This window comes from Mus musculus, chromosome 1, assembly GCF_000001635.26.
Source record: "Mus musculus strain C57BL/6J chromosome 1, GRCm38.p6 C57BL/6J".
Lineage (NCBI taxonomy): Eukaryota > Metazoa > Chordata > Mammalia > Rodentia > Muridae > Mus > Mus musculus.
The window spans coordinates 181,236,370-181,242,683 of record NC_000067.6 but is presented as its reverse complement, the minus strand read 5'-3'; the positions used below and the strand labels follow the sequence as shown (position 1 = coordinate 181,242,683).

Genomic DNA, 6,314 nt, shown 5'->3' with positions numbered 1-6,314 from the left:
GTTTTATGAATCTACAACAAGGATTTCTTTGTGTTCATTTCTTCTATACATTGTGTAAATAAAAACAGCCAGGTAAGTAAGCAGAAGTACAAACAGGTTGTATTGAGTCAGAAAATCTCAACATTTATGAAATCAAGTCTGCAAGACAGAGGGATCGAGACTGGAACTGTAAGGGAGGCCACCATGAGGAGGTGACTCACACCCCGCTGAGCTGCAGTCATCCCCACTGGGGATCAGGAGAGCACTTCACACCCAAAGACAAATTAGAACACCTTTTTGTTCTTTAAAAAAAAGCATGTCGGCTGCTGAGCTTTGGGGCCCGATTGCTGGGGCCTGCTGGGAACAGGACTTCTAACAGCAAGTATGTCTGGAAGGCTGTGGTGCAAGGCCATTTTTGCTGGCTACAAGCGAGGTCTCCGGAACCAAAGAGAGCACACGGCTCTTCTTAAAATTGAAGGCGTTTATGCCCGAGATGAAACGGAGTTCTACTTAGGCAAGAGATGTGCTTATGTGTATAAAGCAAAAAACAATACAGTGACTCCTGGAGGTAAACCAAACAAAACCAGAGTGATCTGGGGAAAGGTAACTCGGGCCCACGGAAACAGCGGTATGGTTCGTGCCAAATTCCGAAGCAACCTTCCTGCAAAGGCCATTGGACACAGAATCCGTGTGATGCTGTACCCATCCCGGATTTAAACTAATGGAGAGTAAATAAATAAAAGTAGATTTGTGCTCTTGTAAAAAAAAAAAAAAAAAAAAAAAAAAAAAAAAAAAGCATGTCTGGGCTTGAGAGGCGCTCAGCAATCAAGAGCATCAGCTGCTCTTGCAGGGGGCCCAGTGCTGATTCCCAGCAACCACATGGTGCCTCACAACCATCTGTAATGGGATCCGATGCCCTCTTCTGGTGTGTCTGAAGACAGCTACAGTGTACTCATATACATAAAATAAATAAAATCTTTTAGAAATATATATAAAAAATAGAAAAAAAGTCAAACTGAGCTCAGAGTAAAGAGGCCTGTCTCATCAATAGGCCAGTCACTGAGACTTCTTCCAGGAGGACCTCTAAGTGGTCCTTTGTCACCTGACTGTGTTCCTTCAGTGCAGAAGGGAAAGCCTTCTCTATACGGCTTTATACAAGTATGTGCATATGTGTGTGCGTGTGTGTACACCTATGTACATGCACCTGTGTACATGTGTGTATGTGTGTGTGCATGTGTCTATGTGTGCCTATGTGTGTATGCCTGTGTACATGTGTGTATGTGTATATGTGCCTGTGTACATGTGTGTATGTGTGCATGCGTGTGTCTCTGTGTGCCTATGTATGTATGCATGTGCACCTGTGTACATGTGAGTATGTATATATGTGTGTGCCTGAGTGTGTATTTGCATGTGCACCTATGTACATGTATGTGTATATGTGTGTGTGTGCCTGAGTGTGTATGTATTCCAGCATGCACATGTACCCACATTTGTGTGCTCAGTAGGTGTACATATGAAGACAAGAGGTCACTCACCAGTGCCTTCCACCCTTGTTTTGCACTTTACCTTGTAGACCGACACTCATTAAGCCTGGGCTTGACTGTTTCACCTGGACTGGCTGGCCAACAGAGCCAAAGGGACTGCCTGTCTCTTCCCTCCCTGCTCCAGCACTGGGGTTACAGCACCTTCCCAACGCACCTGATTTCTTGATAGGCACCGGGAGTTTGAACTCAGGTCCCAATCCCAGCTTCATTATTTTTGCTTGATATTGCCTTCACCTTTTAGATGGCTTTCAGACACTTAGAGTTGATAAACTATAATTTTAGTAGTATGTGTGTGTGTGTTAAAGCTATGTGTGTATGTGTGCACATGCCTTTTCTGTGTGTGTGACTCTGGGTGCTCCTGCACCACGGTGTGTGTGTAGCCATCAGAGGAGGACCCTAGTGTCTGTTGTCACCTTTCACCTTGTTTGGGTCTTCCGTTGTTTACTGTTGTAAACAGATATCTAATCTCAATCGGGGGCTTCTACCCTGCCTTTGATTATTCAATTCCCAGATAAAAGACACGCCCAACCTTTAATTTATTTATTTTTATTTATTTATTTATTTTGTTTTTTTTCGAGACAGGGTTTCTCTGTATAGCCCTGGCTGTCCTGGAACTCACTTTGTAGACCAGGCTGGCCTCGAACTCAGAAATCCACCTGCCTCTGCCTCCCAAGTGCTGGGATTAAAGGCGTGCGCCACCTTTAAGTTATAATAAGTCTTTATCAGCACTAAAGCTGGGCAGGTATCTACCCTCTATGTTATTAGAACCTACTTTTCTACCAATAACCCCGAGTTACTACTTACCATGTTCCATGTGGGCTGCTCTCAACTCCAACAGGCCAGCCCTGATGGCCATGACTTTAAGGTTCTTACCCCATGGCGTCTGTCTTCTCCTTCCTCCATCTCCTCACTCATGGTTTCCTCAGATCCCAAACCCAGAAGCACTCCCCTCATTCTCTAGCCCCTCCATCCTCTTCCTCCTCATCCTCCCCCCTCCCCCTCACCCCTCCCCCAGCCTAGGTCTCTTCTGCCCAACTACTGGCTTTCGGAATCTTTATTTAACCAATAGTTTTAAATTAAGGAGCGAGGCCACATTGTAGGTGAGGATTCTCTCATTCCTGGAAGCAACCAGGCCTGGGGTGGGGAGGGGCAGTATTTATCATTACAATACATATCAAAAGATCAAACCTCAGTTTATTACTGTGTACACTGAGCTAGCCAGGTAAGAGCTTCCAGGGAGTCTCCTGTCTCTGCCTCCCTCCCACCTTGACTTAGGATACAGAGGTGTTAGGGGTGGGAACTGAGGTTCAGCAAGTTCAGACATCATCCCTGTGTGTAAGGGGGAGGGGGAATCTAAGGACACATAGACACATTCACACCCAGAGAGACTCCTAATATTTTCTGTGTGAACCCTTGAGTCACTTACTCAGTCAGCTTCCATAAGACTTTGTGGTCCTAAGAACACACCTGCCTACAAACAAACTCCACAGAACACCACCCTAACAGCAGTGTGCTAATCTGAAAGGCTTGTTTAGTGTAAGCTCTTAGATTCAGGCACAGGGACTGACTCTCAATGCCTGGACCACAGACTTTGCAAATATCCCAGAAATGACCCTCTGGGAATATCTGTTTCTGTTATAAGATAGAATCGAATCATAAAGATATATGATTATTTAGGAATTAGATGTAGGTATGTTCACGGGGGCCTCAGCCTCCAGGAAGTAGCATTTATGAGCTTGGCTTTGAATTTTTCCCAGCTCTTTAGTGGCTTCAGTCTCCCTGGTGTGTCTATAGTCAGACCAGTCATGGATGGCACCCTGCTGTCCACTGCCCAGCAGCTCTGCATCCTCAGGGTCCTTAGGCTGTGTAGAAGTGGGTGTTGCTCAGTTTATAGATGATGACACTGGATCTGAGCCTGGGCAGCCACATCAGCTAAGTAAGTGGCATTGCCGGGGTCTCTCACCTGCTTCTCACTGACTCTGCCTCCTGTGCTGTTTCTTTGTTAAGCATAGCTGAGATATAAAGAGTGTGATTGATGATAGACAGCTAGATGATAGACTGATAGATGACAGACATAGATAGACGATAGACAGCTAGATGATAGATAGATAGATGACAGATGATAGACAGGTATAGATAATAGGCAGAGATAGATGGTAGACAGATGGATCATAGATGATAGATGGGTGATAGACAGATGATAGGTGATAAGTTGATAATGATAGATGATAGACATATAGATGGATGATAGATGGTATATAGACAGATGATAGATGGATGGTTGATGACAAATGATAGACAGATGATAGATGATAAATTGATAAAGAATGCTAAATTGATATATAATGGTAGGTGAAATTTGATAGATAGATAGATAGATAGATAGATAGATAGATGATAGATGGGTTTCTATGTGTCTATACTATAGGAACTACAGAGACAGCATAAACTTTACTGAGTGTTGTAATGAGCTCAGATTATCTCAACACTAAATAACACATACTGAAGGCTACAGGCTACACTTAAAGATCATACATAAAACATGAAGAGAAAGTTTAAAAGCTTGTGGTAACCACTGGAAATCACTGGAGACTCTTACATCTTCATATCAAATGCATCTTAATGTAGATAATAAACTGTCTCAAAGGGATCCACACACACCCAAGATGGAGAGGGCTGTGTGTTCCCTTCTGCATGATTCCTGTGTAGAAGAATTAGAAAAATGCAGTTTCACAAGCTCATAGCTGCCGGACGGTCCAGAGGAGAGGGCTGTACCTGTCGGCTTTGTGTCGCTTAAATTGTAAAAGAAAGGGTAACGGAGGAAGAAAGATGTATGGGGATCCACCTAAGACAGGGAAAGGGTGATACCTGAAAACAGAGGAGTCAGGAAGAATAATCAATCCCTTCAAGAGCAGAAGACTCGGGGAGGAAAGAGAGCTCTCCTCTGCAGCAGAGGGTGAAGGGCAGCTCAGCAGTATGGGCCTTCAAACTCCAGCAGCCAGAGCCTGAGCCTGAGCCCTGCAAGGTGAGGCTAGCCTAAGCTAGATGAGGCCAGCCTGAGCTACACAGAGGGACTCTGCCTCAAACCCATCAAACCCACCCTTCTCTTAAAAAAAAAAAAAAAAGTCCAGCAAGGCTTTTTTGTAGACAATCTTAATCAACAATCTTATTACAAATTTTATAGGGAAAGGTCATCTTTCCACCTAGAAAAAAGAACAATCTAGAGTTGTAACAAAAGTATAAGTAACTGTGTTAACTGTGTGGGCATAGCTGCATAAAAACTTAAGGGAAAACAAGGTGTACCCCAAGGAGAACAATATACAAGGTGTAACATCCCTTGGAGGCAGGCAGTGATGAGCCAAGGATAAGACTGCCCTAAGATAACCACTAAAGAGCAAACAGAGCCACCGCCAGCAATCTGATACATAACATGGATACATAAAATACTTTAAAAGTGTGCGGGAGGAAGAGGCGCTTCAGAGGCACTGCTCCACGTCCTGAATGCCCTCTGCAAAGGCCTGGCCTGGAGGATGGTTCCCAGCATGCAGCTGTTGGCAGGTGATGGAAAAGGCGAGGCCTGGTGGGAGGCTTTGAAGTGACTGAGTATGAAATGGCCTTAAAGGAGATTGGGCCCTGGTCCCTTCAACTTCCTCTTTTTTATTTCTGGCCATGAAGTGGGTGGCTTTGTTCCATCATGTCTGGTACTGTGGTGTGCTGTGTTGTTCAAAACACCAAGATCAACTGCCCCTGACTAGAGGCTCGAAATCTCAGGGATGGTTTCTCTGCTTGGTTGGTTTGTTCTTTTTATTTTAAAGCAAGACCTCCCTGTGTGGTCCAGGCTGACTTCACACTTCAACTTGCAATTCTCCAGGGCTCTGCCTTCTAAGTGCTGGGATTAGAAGCCTGTGCCACCCGTACCCAGGCTTCTGAGTTTCTGTACAGAAACTGACAAGCTAGTTTTAACATTTATATGATAATGCAAAGAATTTACAGAACAGCCACAAGAGCCTTGAAGAACACCACGACCTGACTTCTAGATTTATTTAAAAGCTAAAGGAATCAAATAGCGCTTGGTGGTGGTGAACATCAATTAACAGAATAGAATAGAGAAATGGGGTTGGGGTGTGACAGTCTCAGCGGACAGGGCTTGCATGGTGTGAGTGAGGTCCTGGATTCAATCCCTCACCACCGTCCAGAAAGGCTGAAGGAAGGGCAATGGGCCGGTGCAGCTGGAACAGGAGCCCTGACCTGACCCAGCTTGTTTTCCCAAGAAATCACATGGTGAAAATTAAAAAAAAAAAAAAAGTCATCTCTCAGAAGTTGTCAACTGACCTCCATGTATGCATCGTGACACATGCATGCCCCATCTCCAAAAATAAAATAAAATAATTAAAAGAATAAAGAAAACTATCAAAATGTTTTTAATGATTTATTTTATTTATATGAGTACACTGTCTTTGTCTTCAGACACCCCAGAAGAGAGCATCAGATCCCATTACAGATGGTTGTGAGCCACCATGTGGTTGCTGGGAATTGAACTCAGGACCTCTGGAAGAGCAGTCAGTGCTCTTAACTGCTGAGCCATCTCTCCAGCCCCGAACCATCAGAATTTAAAACTACCATGCATGGTAGTACATTCCACATGGGGGAGGCTGAGGCAGAAGTTCTAGTTTAAGGCCAGCCTGGGCTACACAGCAAGAATCCATCTCAAAAACAATAAACAACAGAGGGTTAAATAAATAAAAGATACTGCTGAGAGAATGGAGATGACAGATGAACCAGGAGACAATC

The 6,314-nt window shown here is 44.3% G+C and overlaps 1 pseudogene; it reads left to right on the top strand.

Moving 5' to 3' along the window:
• Rpl35a-ps2 (ribosomal protein L35A, pseudogene 2) lies at positions 302 to 740 on the top strand (annotated as a pseudogene).